The sequence below is a fragment of the Rhinoderma darwinii genome, chromosome 5 (genome assembly GCF_050947455.1).
Source record: "Rhinoderma darwinii isolate aRhiDar2 chromosome 5, aRhiDar2.hap1, whole genome shotgun sequence".
Classification (NCBI taxonomy): Eukaryota; Metazoa; Chordata; class Amphibia; order Anura; family Rhinodermatidae; genus Rhinoderma; species Rhinoderma darwinii.
The window spans coordinates 89,182,386-89,200,467 of NC_134691.1; the positions used below are offsets into that span (position 1 = coordinate 89,182,386).

Genomic DNA, 18,082 nt, shown 5'->3' on the forward strand with positions numbered 1-18,082 from the left:
TGGTCACTGATTGGTCAGCGTCATACACTTCTCTCCACGATGCCCACTTGGTTAAAAGTAAAAGCACGCCCGGTTGTCTATTAAGAAAGTCATTAGCATAAAGCTAAAATAGGTCATAACTTGGTGAAAATAGATCATTTTTCGAAATAAAAACCACTGCTGTAATCTACATTACAACGCCGATCACATCATGTACAACATAGGCCACTTATAATGTGGTGACAGAGCCTCTTTAAGCTGTACAGGGTTAATGGGATATCCAGTTGCAGATCTAAAAAAAAAAAAACTGTCTAATGGAGTAGGTTGAAGGGGTTTTCTGGAACTATAATATTTCTGGCCTATCCTTAGAAGAAACCATCAATGTCAGATCAGTGGAGGTCCATGTTCCAGCACTTTAGCTTCCAGCGAGTTCAATGTCGCCTTTATTGTTTACCATACACAGCATCGTACATTTGGTAGTGGCTGTGCCGGGTACTGCAGCGTCACGTGAATGGGACTAAGCTGAATACCAGGTACAGCCACTACCACATGTACGGTGTTGTGCCTTATAAACAGTAACGGGAAAGCAAGCGCCGCTACCCCTTCAGTCATCTGATTGGTGGAGGAGCCGGGAGTCGGGCTGCCACCCATCTGATATTGATGGCCTATCTTAAGGATAGACTATCAATATTATAGTACCAGAAAATTATTTTAACTTGCAGCCTTGTGCAAAACTACAGACAGCTTCTTGCGTTATCACAATATGTTCCCAGATTTCAATCTGATCGAGCATCTGTTGGATGTGCCGGAAAATTAAGTTCGATTCATGGAGGCCCAACCTCACAACTTACAGGACTTAAAGAATCTTCTTCTAACGTCTTCGTGCCAGATACCACAGGACACCTTCAGAAGTCTTGTGGAGTCTGTGCCTCGATGGGTCAGAGCTGTTTTGGGGCATGAGGGGAGCCTACACAATAGTTGGCAGGTGGTTTTAATGTTACGTTCAGCCTCTACAAAACTGGAAGTTTAATCTACGCCATATCATATTGACTTTCTTTAATATCAATATAATGAATTGATTTAAAATGAAAAATTATCTAATAATATATCTGAATAATATATATAAAAAAATAAACAGGAAATATTATTTCTAAACATGTTTTTCCTTTTTTTTTTTTTTTTTTAAATAAGTGGATTGTTTCTCCTCTACACCCTATATGTACTTTTCTAAGTGGATCTCAGCTGTGCTGTCTTAACTCTGAGTCTCTTGAGATGAAATAGACAGCAGATGGGATTAGGGCAGAGGGTTGATGCATATGACAGCAAACGGTTCCTTTAGACTGGGTAGAAGCTGTGAGCATTAGGAAGCGACTCTTCCCCCTGAGAACCAACTTGCCACTGAAGAAAGTTGAAAACAAGCCCTTTGAGAAGCACTATTAAAATAGTAAAAAAAAATTGCATTGTGCAGATGATGTGCTGCTGTGTGTTTATTTGGATGCTAATCGGTTTGGCATCAGGGATCTGTGTGGCAGTCCTGCTACTCCCTTATGTGATTTAGTTCATTTATTGACAATCTTTGTGAAAAGAAATGAAAAATCCTCTCTAATAAGTGTATAAAAAAACAAGGTGCCAGTCTGGCAATAATAAGTGACAAACGCCATGTATTGTCTACTATTATTTACTGGTTCATGCAGTCAAATATATAGAAAAATATGTAATTTACAATAAAAAATTGAACATTGGACTATAATTTAAACAATGCAGTAGATATACAGGGTCTAAAGATTATTTAGTCGAATTGTAAGCAATTTAATTTTTTCCATGTTTTGTTTTTTAAATTACAGGGTGTGTTCTCACAAATTAGCCCATTTTGTTAATCTGAGTTAATATTTTTTCGTTTTCTTTCAACTATTTATTATTTCTATCAAAAGTGGAATTAATTAAATTAGGAAATCTATTTTTGTTTTCCCATGAGGAGATTTACAGTGTACAGCACATTGGGTTGTTATGTTGCGCTAACAGTAGGGGTATGTTCACATGTCGCGTAAACACTGCAGATATTCTGCAATGGATTTAATTGCGATAAATCCGCAGCGTACTACAATAGCAGCAGAGTGGATGAGATTTGAACAAATCTCATCCATACACTGCATAAAAAAAATCACCCGAAAAACTGTCCATAATTTGAACTGCAGAGCAGTTTTTAATCCGCAGCATGACTGTTGTGCCATTCGGGACGTTTTTGATGACACCTGAGTGGCACCAGATAGTCTTCGGACCCATTCACTTTAGTGGGTGAATCGGGTCCGTGAAAAATTATCTGAGTCTCCGATCCGAGGAAAGATAGGACATGTTCTATCTTTCCTCAGATCACTGACGGGACTCGGCCGGCACACATGGTCATGTGCATGAGGCGTTAGGCTGGGGAATTGCACCGTTCTGGGTTTTCGCCATTGAATTTAATGGGGAGGTAAAACCCTGTAAAAGCTGCGATTCCACCGCAATAATCGCAACTCCCCCCAAAAAATATTTTTTTGTGTAAAAGGATAAAAACAAAACGTTTACACTTACAGCGTGGCTGTTATCAGGATAGTCTCCTGGGATGAAATTTCATCCCATGTGACAGCTGCAGTCAATCACAGGCTGCAGCGTCATCACAGGAGGCCGGCCTGGAAAAGAACAGAAGAAAGCATTGCTATGACAACGGAGATCAGGGGAAGTATAAACTTTTTTTTTAACCACTGTTTTCCGCAGCAGAGATTTTGCCTGGAAAACTGCACCACTATTTCCCCGGAATTCCCTGCGGGTTCCAGGATGGTTACGCTGGGTACTTTTTCCGCAGCGTATCCACCCTGTGTGAACAAATGTAATAAAAATGTCACTTAGTTATCCTAAACATTATAACTACTAATAATGTACTATTCTTGAGGGTCCAGATAAGTACAAGGACACAATTACCGGGCCATATTTGCAATCAGTGTTGTGTTTGTATATCTGCTCTCTTCTGCTTCTTTTCCTGAGAAGAAGAATACAGACCTCAAATGGTCATCTGTGTTTCCAGGTTAATAATTTTCTGTGATATAATAAATATTAGTTACTAGTAAGTGGTAATACAAATATATTAGGTTTTGTAAAAGGGCTTCAAATGTGGTATTTTTTTTCACCATATCCACTGACTAATTTTAATGAGGAAAAATGCGATTAAAAAAAAGTTTTTGTTCTCACTTTTCAGTCAGATTTACGCCAGATTTTTTTGCCCTTTATAATAGAAAAAAGTTAGATCAGACCACCCATCTTCTCCAATGAATTAATACTCCAGTGCATGGATTGCGGCAATCTCATGAACATGAACTTTTCCCGTAGACAACATGTAAATTCTTGAAACTTTATTTATCAAAGACACAAAGTAATGAAGTTATGACGTGATGAAGGTTTGAGCTGTAAGTAGCTCTGCTACAAGTAAATTCTACTTTCAGAGCTAAATATATAAGTGGAAACACTGTTTTTAACTTTGTTATCATGTGTCTTTGATTAATACATTTTGAAGGATTATATGCCATGTTCAGCAAAAATTCATGTGATATTCTGTATCCGCTTGACAAGCCAAAATAGCATATAATACTGCACTATTCTATATAACAAAAAAAATGGAAATCTGATGGGAACCTGGTCAGACTCATTGTAAGTCAAGGGGGAATAAAACTGATCATAACAGATCATGACAGATCTGTAATATCCGTCATGACTCCTGTAAAAACCAAAATCATGACGCTAGTGTGAACAGAGCCTAATCTTTTCTTCACTTCCTCATATATAGCACTGTATGGTTTACATATATATATACCATACACGGTTCAGCCATTACATTATAAAAAAACACTGACAGCTGAAGTGAATGGCATTGATTATATTGTTACAATTGCACCTGTCAAGGGATGAGATATATTAGGCGGCAAGTGAACAGTCAGTTCTTGGAGTTGATGTGTTTGAAGCAAGAGTAAGAATTTGAGTGACTTTGACGAGGGCCAAATTGTCATGGCTAGACAATGGGTCAGAGCATCTCCAAAACAGACGGTCTTGTGGGTTGTTCCTAATATGTAGCGGTTAGTGGTCCAAAAGGGGTCCAAGAAAAGACAACCAGTGAACCGGCAACAGGACCATGGGCATTTAAAGTTTATTGATGCATGGGGTGAGCGAAGACTTGCCCGTCTTGTCTGATCCGACAGTAGAGCCATTGAAGCACAAATTGCTGAAAAGGTTAATGCTGGCTATAATAGGAAGGTGTTAGTACACACAGTGCATCACTGCTTTAAATTTTGGGGCTGTGTAGCCACAGACCGTTCAAAGTGTTCATGCTGACTCCTGTCTACCGCCGAAAGTACATATACCGCCAAAAGTATATATAAAGAACAGTAAAAAGATCATTTTTATTATTATCGTGATCCATGACAACAATAATTATGCACACTAGAAACGCTGAGAACATCTGTGTCGCTCAATTACCTATGTAACTGGATAATTGTTTTAGTCTGTTAAACTTCGCTAGTTTGAGCAATATTTTTGGATTGTTAGGCTGGGTCCATTTGTACACCTGACTAAAGGGAAATCATTTATCTCCTTCTACAAACAATTGCTCTACATTATTTTATTCTCTCTGATTACTTTGTAAATCTATTTTCTCTCCCATAGAGAATGAAAAACAGAACTGTCTATTAAATCTGCATCTGAAACATAGCCCTGCTGGCTGGATTAATCTAACATATCATTTTATTTGAGTGGGGAAATGGTGAGCTATTCATTTAACTATTTTTGCCTTAGCAGTAATGTGTATAGGTATATAGCAGCTAGATGGGCTGGGAGTGACTCAATAAGGTGCTGGGAGTGTAATCTCAGGTATCTGGAGCCATGCTGACTGCAGTGCATCCCACATTTGCTGGAGCGTGCGTGGCGAGGATCCATAGAGCGAATAAGGCGATTGAGATGGTCCCACAGATACTCAATTGGGTTCAAGTCTGGTAAACTAGGGGGCCAGGGAAGTATTTGGAAGTCTTGGTCATGCTCTTCCAACCACTGTCAGACATTTCTAGACGTGTGACACGTCGCATTGTCTTGCTGGAATATTCCATCTGCCCAAAAGAAGACAAACAGCACGTATGGGTGGACGTGCTCTGCAATGATGGATTCATACCCAAATCGGTTCAGAGCGCCTTCCACATGGATAAGTGGGCCAGGAGAATGCCATGAAAATGAAAAATTTCCCCAGACCATAAGGGCATGCCCCCACGTGGCGGATTTCCTCCGCAACTGTCCGCATCAATGCCGCACCTAATCCGGGTTGCGGATTACGGCTGCGGATCTGCCCAAAATGTGCAGTAAATTGATGCGGACTAGCTGCTGCGGACTGCGGGAAAAGTGCTTCCCTTCTCTCTATCCGTGCAGGATAGAGAGAAGGGACAGCACTTTCCCTAGTGAAAATAAACGAATTTCATACTTACCGGCCGTTGTCTTGGTGACGCGTCCCTCTTTCGGCATCCAGCCCGACCTCCCTGGATGACGCGGCAGTCCATGTGACCGCTGCAGCCTGTGATTGGCTGCAGCCGTCACTTAGACAGAAACGTCATCCTGGGAAGCCGGACTGGAGACAGAAGCAGGGAGTTCTCGGTAAGTATGAACTTCTATTTTTTTACAGGTTGATGTATATTGGGATCGGTAGTCACTGTCCAGGGGGCAGAAACAGTTACTGCCGATCGCTTAACTCTTTCAGCACCCTGGACAGTGACTATTTACTGACGTCACCTAGCAACGCTCCCGTAATTACGGGAGCCCCATTGACTTCCTCAGTCTGGCTGTAGACCTAGAAATACATAGGTCCAGCCAGAATGAAGAAATGTCATGGCAAAAAAGCAAGACGCATCCGCAGCACACATAACATGTGCATGACAGCTGCGGACTTCATTGCGGAACTTAGAATCTCCATTGAAGTCAATGGATAAATTCCGCCATGAGTCCGCAACCAGTCCGCCACTGCTCCGCAACAGACAGAGCATGCTGCGGACACCAAATTCCGCTCCGCAGCCTATGCTCCGCAGCGGAATTTTACGCATCGTCTAAACGAACACTTCTAAATAGAAGTGGAAGTCAATGCAGAAACGGCTCCGCTGCGGGTTAACGCTGCGGAGTGTCCGCAGCGGAATTCAAGTGAAATTCCGCCACGTGTGAACCCAGCCTTACGCTGCCGCCACCAGCTTGTGCTCTTCCAGCAATGGTTGCAGGGTGCTTGTTCTCTGATGTTTCTCACCTGACACGCCAACGTCCATCCATTCGATGAAGCAGAAAACGTGACTCATCGGATAAATCAACCCTTTGCCTATCATCGGTTGTCCAAATCCGATACAGCCATGCAAATTAAAGCCTTTTTTTTTAATGCACCTTTGTTAGCGTAGGAGCAGTGACCATCTATGTGCTTCGGAGCCCCATACACAGTAAGGTTCGCTGAACCGTTGTTTTAAACACACGTCTGCTCCACTGTAGTTTGTCGTTCGGCTCTCGCGCACTTTCGTAGCTGACGTTCACCTCTCACATCAATGGCACGTGGTGCTCCGCAGTTTTCACGTTGGTTATTCCCAATGGTGCCATATGTCCATTCACAATACACTTTCACCACAGCAGCACGAGAACAGTTCACAAACTGCGCTGTTTGAGAAATACTGCCACCCTACCCGAAAGCCAATTATCATCCCTCTTGCAACTCTGATAAATCGTACCCATGGCAAAAACGAGTGATATGTGTTCAGACAGCCTATCACACACCTTATATACCCACCATGCCAGCTCACGATACAGCACTTCCTTCATGGGCAACGCGCTGCCGTCTTTCAAAGTAGGAAGTGGTATAATGTGACTCGACTGTATATATGTATATATATATATCTATATATAAAGCGCCACACTTTACAAAATGGCAGAATGGAACTGGATAAGTATTTGAACGAGGAAAGTTTTTACCTAAGTCCTTTCTGTTCTTTCCTCAGACCCTGTGTTTGAGGTTCAATGTACCCCACTTCTAATGTACCGTACAAACTGCATAGTAAAAACCGTGGTAAAATTACGTTTTTCCCAAGCAGTTGGGATTTACTGGACCTGACAAACCAGCATTAGCTCTATATCGGAATAACATGAATTATTATTGACTATCTCTCTATCTATCTATCATCTATCTATCTATCTATCTATCTATCTATCTATCTATCTATCTATCTATCTATCTATCTATCTATCTATATATCATCTATCTATCTATCTATCTATCTATCTATCTATCTATCTATCTATCTATCTATCTATCTATCTATCTATCTATCTATCTATCTATCTATCTATCTATCTATCTATCTATCTATCTCTGTCTGTCTGTCTGTCTGTCTATCTATCTATCTATCTATCTATCTATCTATCTATCTATCTATCTATCTATCTATCTATCTACCTATCTATCTCATTTTGATATGATAATATGCATTCATGATACCACTTAAGAAACTCTTTATTAATATATCTGCAGCAAGCAACTGGCTCATCATTTCTCTGCCCTACAATGCCTTCGTGATATACTCTAATAGAAATACTTGGCACACGTTTGTTACCTGGGGGAATGATAGAATTATTTGCAGAAGTCATTTGGCAAAAGAACATAAACATATGGTTTTGTTTTACATTCAGCTCTGCCAGTTGTGCATAGTTGCTTGGAAGCTATACTGTATATATGACTGTGAAGATAATGTCCACATTTTGGTCTGTCTGTGTTGTAGTTATTCAATGGTGTCTGTACATTGATGGATTTTTCCTACAGAGGTGAAATATTAAGGACCTGGATAAACTGACTTGTTAGAATCCCTTTGAAGTAAAGGTTTCATTTTCTCAACAGATGGAACGTATTTGTTGTGCTACCACTTAGAAACTCAGATGTTAATATCGGTTTCACATGGCCACTCATAATGTCATAGCACAACGAATTCAGAATATCATTAATAAAGGAACATGAAAGTCGTAGCAACCTGTGTATAGTAAGTAAAGCATGTATTAATGTATCTAGATAAAGATGTCCCAATAGTTATGGGGATTAATAATGAGAAGCAAATATATTAAATATTGTAGCATGGTAAGAGCAGTGAACAGTAGGAGATTGATTTGAACACTATGGCTGGCTTATTAATATAGGAGAAAGATTGTTATTACAGTTTTACAATATACACATTATTTCTAAATGGTCACAATTTTAAAGTAGAGCCAAATATTAGTATTATTTATAATTTTGCAAATTGACATCACTACATGACAATATATATTCATATAGCCTGTAGCTTTTCTTTTAGTGCCCTTACCCCAACCAGATACAGGAAACTAAGAACAATCTTCTAAGAAAGTCCTTCAGTTTCAGCAAATGATGTGGGTTTTTTTGCAAAATTGAAAGCCATACAATTTTACAATATAGTTTCAGTATTAATTCCGTTACGATTTTCAAGACCTTCTGTCCATGGTCATGTGATGTACACACAGGTGAACGGCTCGTTACAGTATGTGTATCTGAGCTGTGTCTTCTCATGATCCCAGCACCTGTGCGTCCATCACATGACCATGGACAGAAATGTATCCACTGGAACTAAAAAATGAATGTTCCTACTGAATAACAACAAGCAGAGATCTTGAAAATCATAAGGAATTAATACGGAGGGTATATTGGAAAATTGTATAACTTTTAATTATACAAAATAGTAACATTAATTTGCTGAAACCGGACAACCCCTTTAATGTTGTGTCTTTTTTGAAATTTGTGATGAGGACCACACAGCATTAAGAGGGAGAAACGATAACTTGAATATTCCAGATGGTGCTTTTGTTAGAGTAAAACTTTTGTCTTTAAAGTATAATCACTAAGTGATGACCAATGTTTGCCATCCTACAAGTTACATCTTATTGTTTAGCATTACCTATAATGTCAATTTATGTAAAAATATTCCAGTAACTATATAGTATGTCTATAGAATGTATGACAATGGCAAAATAGTTCAGTGTAAGCCTGGGCTAGTTAGCTGGATATTTATATTTTGATCAGGAGGTTTTAAACTAGGCGATTATCAGGCAGACGAGCGTTCTTAGAACACTCGTTGCCGATAATTGCCCTGTCTAAAAAGGGCAGCGATCAGCAGGTGAACGAGCAAACGCTCGATCATCTGCTGATCGTATCATTTTAAAAAAGTTAAATATTATCGTCGGCAGAACATCTCCCTGGGTAAACATGGAGACGCGCTGCCAACATGATAATAATGTATGGGGACGAGTGATCGGAGTAACGACCGCTCGTCCCCATCCATAGCTCTGTGTGAGAGGAACAAACGAGCGCCGACCAACGGTGTCTCGTCGTTGATCGGCGCTCGCTGCATCAGCCAATTATCAGCCAGTGTAAAAGGTACTTTAGTTTTACAATGAGCTGCACCTGATTTAAAAATTTCAAATATTTCCAGATAGCTGAGGATAATCTAAGTGAACAGCAACTAAACCTCATACGGATGTAGCCATCTTTATCTTGACTCTGATAACTTGCTGCAACGTGATATCACATAACAAAAGCCATTGAAAAAGTCATTGAAAAAGTCAAGATAAGGGATCTTTCCACTGTGTATTTAATGCATTAAAAGTCAAGATAAAGACGGCTAAATCTGTATGTGGCATGGGTGTCATCTCTATGTTATCTATTTATGACAAGAGGCTTGGTTAATATGTAATCGTAGCACAGAAGAAACAAAACATGCAGGCTTAGAAATAAAAAAAATATTTTATAAGGCATTGTGTAATAGTTCCAAAACCATGTAAATTATGTAAACTAATGTTCATGGTTATTTGGACTACTATAGACCAAGTACGGTGCACTCCAATCCAATAAAAATCAGTCTTTATTGGGATAACCTCATAAAATCCTTCATACACACACAAAAAAGACTTACGCTTAGGCTTCATTCACATGTGCGTTGGGACTCAGTTCATGCGTTCCGTCTGAGCGTTTCGTCAGGGGAACCCGTGAACGGAATCCAAACTGAATAAAATGGAAACCATAGGCTTCCGTTTGCATCGCCATTGGTGACGGATCCGGTGAAAATGGTTTCCGTTTGTCACCATTGTTTAAGGGTTCCTTAGTTTTGACAGGATCAGTACCATAGTCGACTGTGCCATTCATTCTGTCAAAATGACGGAAACCATTTGCACCGGATCTGTCATCATTGGAATCAATGGTGATACAAACGGAATTCTATGTTTTTTCTTTTGTTTCAGTTTGGATTCCGTTCATGGGTTCCCTTGACGGAAAGCTCCGATGGAACCCATGAACAGAGTCCCAACGCAGATGTGAACGAAGCCTTACTCGTTTCGAAGCGTGTATGAAAAAAAAATGTATGTGGTGGCAGGACGATTTCTTTTTTTGCATTGTCTCCAGTGTTATCATTGCATTTCAATAAATCTATAGGGGCGGGTATGATCTTTTATCACCATGGCTGTCGTGCTTTCTGTTTAGATTGTTTTTACCTGCAGGATGAGTAATGCAAAGTGTCAGTTTTGTAAAGTTGTATTTAATCCATTAAGTACGCGGCTTATTTTAGATTTCAGGATGCGGCAATTTTTTTGATCTTACATAGTCAGATAATTTTGTTGGGCAGGTTTTTTGCAGGCCGAGTTTTAATTTTTTATTGGCACTATTTTGGGGTAAAAATAATGTATTGTATAACTTTTATGAAACATTTTTTGAGAGAGGAGTAAAAAAAAATTAAAATAGCAATTCTGCCATCATTTTTATATCATTATTTGATTTACTACTTTTGCACAATAAAATTAATGTTTTTGTATTGCCGCATTCCAAGACCCATAGCATTTTTATTTTTTTCGTTGATGTAGCGGTATGAGTTGGGGGGGATGAGTTGTGTTTTTTAAATATCACCATTTTGGGGTACATAGGATGCATTGTTTAACTTTTATAATAAAAAAGCTATTTCGCCATTGTCTTTTGAGATTTATTTATACAATATTCATTGTGAGCTATGAATGAAATGTTAACTTTATTGTACGGGTCAGTAAGATTACAGCAATACTACCTTTATATAGTTTTACTACTTTTGCACAACAAAAACACTTTTGTAAAAAAAAAAACATTTGTTTTTGTGTTGCCATATTCTGAAAGCCATAACATTTATTTTTTTTTCCTTGATGGAGCTATATGAGGGCTTTTTTAATTAATTGCTTCCATTTTGGGGTAAAGGCCTGTTCACATCAGCGTTGCCCTTCCATTGCGGGGTTCCGTCTGAGGTTTCCACCCTGTAACCCCTCAACGGAATGGCAACCAGAAACCTTAGCTTCCGTTTGCATCACCATTGATCTCAATGGCAACGGAAACTTTGCTAATGGTTTCCGTTAGTCATCGTTGTGAAGGGGTTCCGTTGTTTTAACGGAATCAATAGACGGAACCCCCTCAACGGAAGGGCAACGCTGATGTGAACAGGGCCTAAATATAACTTTTTGATCTCTTTTTATTTCGTTTTTTTGTAAGGCGGGCTAAACAAAAAACAGCAGTTCTGGATATATGTATCTGTCTTCAGTGAGGAAAGAAGATAATTAAAGGGGTTGTATAGTTTAGAAAAAAAAAACAGTTTTATACACCCTATTAGGGAACTCTGAGTTAATATAAGGGGGTCCTTTGTTCAGGATCCTCCTGTCCAGTCCTGCATTACACAAACAACCTATTGATTTGAATGGGCATTATGCAATTCTTAGTTGCCCCTGCCTTGGCGCTGCAGGGAAATTCAACACTTGCTGCCATGTTTCCTCACAAATAACAGCTAATCGCAGGGGGTCCCAGCAGGGGGGACCACTTTGTGATTAGCTTATTATCAAGGGACCCTTCTAACAAGTAGGTGTTTTCAAAAGCAGATAACCCCTTAAAGTTAGATATTGTCTTCTGGGGAGAGGGGATACGTAGTTTTGCTAGTTATGGGTAGGGGATGTCAAATTAGTTGATGTCTGGTAAGCATGTAAGGATGGTACAATGTGTGACCCCAATACTTTTTGCAATTCTCAAATAAATGCCCCTACATTTGTACTCTGGTAAATGGGACACCTTAATATATTAACACTTTATTCATTTTCATGAATTGATTTTTAAGAATATTCATAACAGGAATTATTGGTGCACAGTATTTCATTATGAAGATTATTTTCATCTGTTTTCAGGGTTGCTATTTTATATACATTAAACAAACATTCACTATGACATATGGTGCAAAGCAATATTGAAGCATAAAGCAAATATACAGCGGTGTGGAATAGTATTTGCCCCTCTTCCCAGGCGTCTACCATTACACACTAGAGAGTTTCAGATCACTACACAAAATATCATAAAAGACAAAAGGACCTTGAGTAAATACATCATTTAAAAAAATATATATATATTAATGCATTGTTTAACAAATTTATAGAGAACACCTGTGTCACTAATGTGACCGTTTTTAGCTGGCAATGCTATTTGGATCAAGTCAAGATTTTGACTAGGCCAACTAAAAAAACCTTTCATTTAGTTTCTTCTCAGTCATTTAGATGCAGACCTGCTTTTGTTTTGCATCTTTATTATTCAATGCACCAACACCATGTTTGTCTATTGATATATGTATCAATATTCATGATATGATGTTCGTACTGTGCAATGCTTTATTTATACTAGAAATAATGTTATCTATTTTGTATAGAAGATTCCATTTTAACATATTATTTTTATATGTTGTCACGATTGAACATTGTCTCTTTTGAAGCTGTAATATTTGGATATTCTGCTGGGACAAGATACAATATTCTAGATAAGTTTTGCTTCAAATACTGAAACCCTGAAAGTAGCTCTGCAAGATATATTTTAACAAGTTTTTCTGATTTCTTCTGGAATTTCAATTGTGGTGACTTGTTCACTGTATAAAGAGGTTTAGATTTAACAGATGAGGAGGATTGATATGGAATTATTAGAAAGCATTGTTTGCATTTATTACTGCTAAAGGAAAAGGCAACTTATTAAGGAGACTGTTACGTTTTTAAATGAGTCATTTGGGTGTTGAATTTTTTTTAAATGCAAGCAGTCATAATTAAAAAAGAGATTTTTTTCGTTCAATTTTTCTAAATAGAACGTTTTCTACAAAGAAGAGAAACCATTCAATGTGTCAGAACGGGACAACTGTATGTTGGGCTGTCGCTATCTATTGGCTACCCACCATTACATTGCCCCAAATGACTGTGTGTTTGGCCCTGGAGTACAGTAAATCATAGAAACCAGCAAACCCTTTTTATCTGAGTATTGTTTCTTGTCCAAAGCTAGTTGAACAGAAGGCAGCTCAGACAGTGAAACATTGCTGGGTGACTTTCTATGTGTCTGTTTGTCCTTAATATCTGGCATAGAAAACCTCCATTACGACATTAATATGGGATTATTACATATAAATAGCTTCTTGTTAGTAGCAAAAAAAAGTCCAACAAATGCACATGATCATTAAATAGCAAATATTGAATAACTAGAACATAAACACAAAGTTTAACTTGTTCAATGTTACTCATAAATACCTTTTTTTTTTTTTAATTGCATTGACTAGAATGATGGTGAAACATTTATTTGTAAACTATACAATGAAAGAAAACTGATTGAAATCAGTTACATATCGCTCAGATGGTTCACGGCAGAGGTTTTGTATGTGTCCCTAAATGTAGGCCATTTGCAAAACTAAGTACATAAATGAACAAACTACATGAAATACGGAACAATTATGAATATTGTGTGTCCATAATAGATGCCTGAAAGAACAATGAAACAGGGCAATATTTCAATAAAATCATTTCTTGGCATTTACTTGGGTTTGAACAAGTAGTAATTCCTTTTAGAACTGAAGCACAGACTGCTTTTAATTTTGTCCGCGGAGTTGCTTGCCATAAAAAACACAATGGATAAATAGTATATCTGCACATAATATATACAGCGTTCTGGAGTTGTTTATCTCAATAGACTATAGTAATCAAAAGTAATGAACCTATTATGTGCAGGACCTTGGAGAGCGTAGAATGGCAGTAAAAGTGTGGCACATAAAAGGTTTATTAAAGGAAATTAAAGTCCATCATTGCCACACCTGCTCCCCTATTATAAGTCTATGGCAGGTCAGTGCCTTCAATCACAACTCCGCAGCACAGGATAGATCATGTTTCACATTACAATTGCTTCCACAAAGAGGACACTCAGTTGTACATCTTCAGTGTGCTTACAACTCTATAATACACAGCATTAAATAAAACAAAAGACTATTTTTGCAATTATGCCGCATTGTCTGTTGTTTGTAATATTGTTGGGATGCTAAATATGTTTGTGTTGAACCAATGCTATACTATACTATTCTATGTAAATGAGAACTATGATCATTTGGAATTATAGCAAAGCATAGGACTATACATCTTTTAAGATGCATATATTTGCTTAGCATGTGATGAGTTGGGTCAAGTTATTTTTTTATAATATAATTTTTTATTGTTGTTGAATTATATAACAAAACATTCCATACTACATAACAAAAAAACGTTGAAAATGTTCAGAATTAACATTATATTAAACAAAATATTATGTAGTACAGACATCACAAAAGTCAATGCTGGAAAATCAACAATCACCCTCTAAAACCCTGGAAAATATTGTGTAGGGAGGGGGAGTGAGCTAGAGAGAGAGAAAGAAAAGAGGAAAACAAGACAAAAACAAAACATTACTCCTCAAACTGTTACTAACACATTTTAAACCAGCCCTAAAATCCCCTTCCTCTTTACTTAGTGTCAAGTAATATGATCTTTCTAAAAGCATCACTCTATTCACCTTAGGGTGCCATTCTACTTCCCATTGGAAATCATTTGAGATCCATTTATAAATGATAACCAATCTTGCCAGAAACAAAATCTTTCTAATTAGTTTGCTACAACCACTGTCTTTCAAAAGACCGGAGATGCCAAAAATAATTAGCATCGGTTTGATTGAAACCTCTTTCCGAATTAATTTAGAAATAGGTCCTGCTACTCCACTCCAGTACCTATGTAGCTTGGGACAACGCAACAACAAGTGGATAAGATCCGCTTGATGTATACCACATTTCTGACAATTATCATTATTCCTTAACCCCATAACCTTTAAGAGCTTCGGTATATAATAAAGTCTATGATTGATCATAAAACAAATAAATCTGGGATCTTGATTTAATGATGCTTCTCCGATATGTTTAAAAAGCTAACCCCCAATTGATCCTAACCCCAAGATCCTTATCCAATTTTCTTTGTGATTTAATATGATTTCCTTCATCCCTAAAAGGATTTTTTTATATAGTGAGGACAAAAGTCCTTTCTTATTTTTAAACATTCTAATGATTGAAAATGTGTAAGAACTAAACGTGATTTATATTTAATGGCCAAAATGGCGTGTTTAATTTGAAAATATCTAAACAGACCATAATCAGCTATCTTGTGCAGTCTCTGCAGTTCTGTAAAAGGTTTTAGTTGTGCATTATAAATAAATGGAATATCCTTGTAATGTGATGCTTTTTCCAAAACAAAGAGTCCGGGAGGCTGTTAAACTCACCAATATTCCTATTGTCCCAAAGGGGTTAACATTAATGGTCTAAATGTTATATATAAAAACATTAAAGCTGGCCCCAGAAAGAACCTGGCATTGAGCAGTCCCTTTCTGCATACATGAACATTGCAGACATTGAGTAGAGTCCACGGACGCGGACCGTCGGGATTACTCACACCCCGACGGTTGCAGCCATGGATCTGTGAGCGCTGGCCCGCATCTCCTCCTCATGAGATGCCAGCACTCACTTCCACTCCGTTCTGCTGTGTCCCGAATGGTGCGCGTGCACACTCGTGCCCGGCCTTAAATGGCCAGCGCATGCAAATTAAAATAATCATAAATTAACCCATGATCACCCTGGACTATAAAAAGGGCACTGCCCTTTCACTTATTGACTGAGCGTTGTTGTGTTTACCCATGTTAGTCTTGCAAATGGTCCCTTAGTGTTGTCCTGTTCCCAGTGTTCCCATACCTGCTACCTGTATCCTGTATCCCGTGCTACCATTGTTCCTGTGCCTTAGAAAGTTGGAGTCGTGTTGTGCCATCGTCACGCCTGCTGTGTTGCACCACGCCTGGTGTCAGCTGCCAAGGTCCCATCTGAGCCTAGCCGTTACTACTGTCTGAACTAACACAGGTACCCTTGTGCTTGGACTATATAGACATTGACTTGGTACACTGTTTGGCCAGCTGCTATCCTGCAACGGCAGTAAGGCCCAGTGGGTCCACATACCCACAGATCGTGACAGTACGCTCAGGCCATGGACCCCGCTGGTCAACCCAAGACTGTGACGACATCACAAGCCATAGGGGCGGACATGTTAGTCTGCCAATTACGACTAGACCAAGTCCTTCATGCGGTCAACGCCATTACACATCAGCTGGATGCACATGCTCCAGTCATCTCAGCATCCGTTCCTTTTGCTCCGGCTGTTCCTCTGTCAGTAGGGGTGCTGACACCCGATACTCACTGCCACTACCTCCTCGCTACGATGGACACGCGAGGACCTGCAGGGGATTTCTGAACGAATGCCAGATCCACTTCAGTCTACATGCCAGAGCATTTCCTCCTGATGGAACAAGGATTGCATTTATAGTCTCACTCCTTACTGGCAAGGCCCTAGCATGGGCAAACCCTATCTGGGAACGTCAGGGACCAGAGCCCCGTGACTTCCAGTGTTTCCTACAGACTTTTCGCACTGTATTTGAGGAACCTGGACGAGTCTCCTCAGCAGCTGCATCTCTTCTGACCCTTCGCCAGGGGCACACCTCCGTTGGCGAGTACGCCATTTAGTTCCGCACCCTGGCGGCAGAGCTGTCCTAGAACAACAAGGCCTTGGTGGCCACATTCTGGCAGGGACTGTCTCCTAAAATTAAAGACGAGCTTGCCGTTCGTGATCTGCCACCTACCCTGGATGACCTCATACTTCTAGCCACCCAGATTGACATGAGGATCCGGGAGTGATCCCAAGAGGTTCGCTGGGAGAGAAGATTCCCTAAGCTGGCTCATATCTTCCAGCAATCCCTGTTGCCCTCACCATTTGTCCCACCAGAGGAGCCTATGCAGATAGACCGGCTCAAACTGTCTGCCCAGGAGAAACACGCACATCAGGACTTTGTCTGTATTGCGGCCTCGGAGGCCATGTTATGCGTTTGTGCCCTCAGAAGCAAAATAAACTCCAATGCCTAGGATTGGTCGGAGAGACAACCCTAGGTGGAAAGGCGCTATATAGATAGTTGTCCTCGAAACTGTCCACTCCCGTGACCATAATGTCTGGTGAAAAGACACACTGGGACTCTGCATATCTGGATTCAGGGTCCGCAGCAAACTTCATCCAAAAAGACCTAGTGGATCTTCTCCAGTTAACCACAGTCCCTTTGGAGACGTCTTTGGCTGTTGCCTCAGTGAATGGACTGCCTCTGCCCGACCCGATCGTATCTGAAACCAAGCCGCTGAAGTTCCAAGTTGGAGCCCTTCATTCGGAACTAATTTTGTTTCTTGTTTTGCCTAAAGCCGTCAATCCTGTCCTACTGGGCCTGCCTTGGCTCAGACTACATGCCCCAGTCCTGGACTGGAATTCCGGAGAAGTTCTCCAATGGGGCTCCAAATGTCGCAGCCACTGTCTATTACAGATCCATCCTGTCCAGCCTCCTCTGCCTCAGTCATTGGCAGGATTACCCCCTCAGTTCTCTCAGTTTTCGGATGTCTTCAGCAAGAAGGAGGCTGAGACGCTTCCTCCACACTGGGCTTATGACTGCCCCATTGAACTGGTTCCAAATGCGTCCCCTCCCCATGGTCAGGTATACCCTCTCTCCTTGTTAGAGACTCAGTCTATGTCGGCCTATATCAAGGAGATTCTGGAGAGGGGTTTTATTCAAAAATCCTCCTCCCTGGCCAGGGCCGAATTCTTCTTTGTCAAGAAAAAAGATGGATCT

The 18,082-nt window shown here is 39.7% G+C and overlaps 1 protein-coding gene across 4 annotated transcripts in view; it reads left to right on the top strand.

Annotated features, from left to right (window-relative positions):
- The window catches only part of ST18 (ST18 C2H2C-type zinc finger transcription factor), a 277,907-nt gene that overhangs the window by 106,184 nt on the left and 153,641 nt on the right, over positions 1 to 18,082 (top strand). Inside the window, exon 1 of one of the 4 annotated variants that reach the window (XM_075826254.1) lies at positions 7,912 to 8,042. The exons of the other annotated variants lie outside the window; for them this stretch is intronic. The gene's annotated coding sequence lies outside the window, so the exon portion shown is untranslated. Of the gene's footprint in view, positions 1 to 7,911; positions 8,043 to 18,082 lie in introns of those variants that run through there. 4 annotated transcript variants of the gene reach the window in all.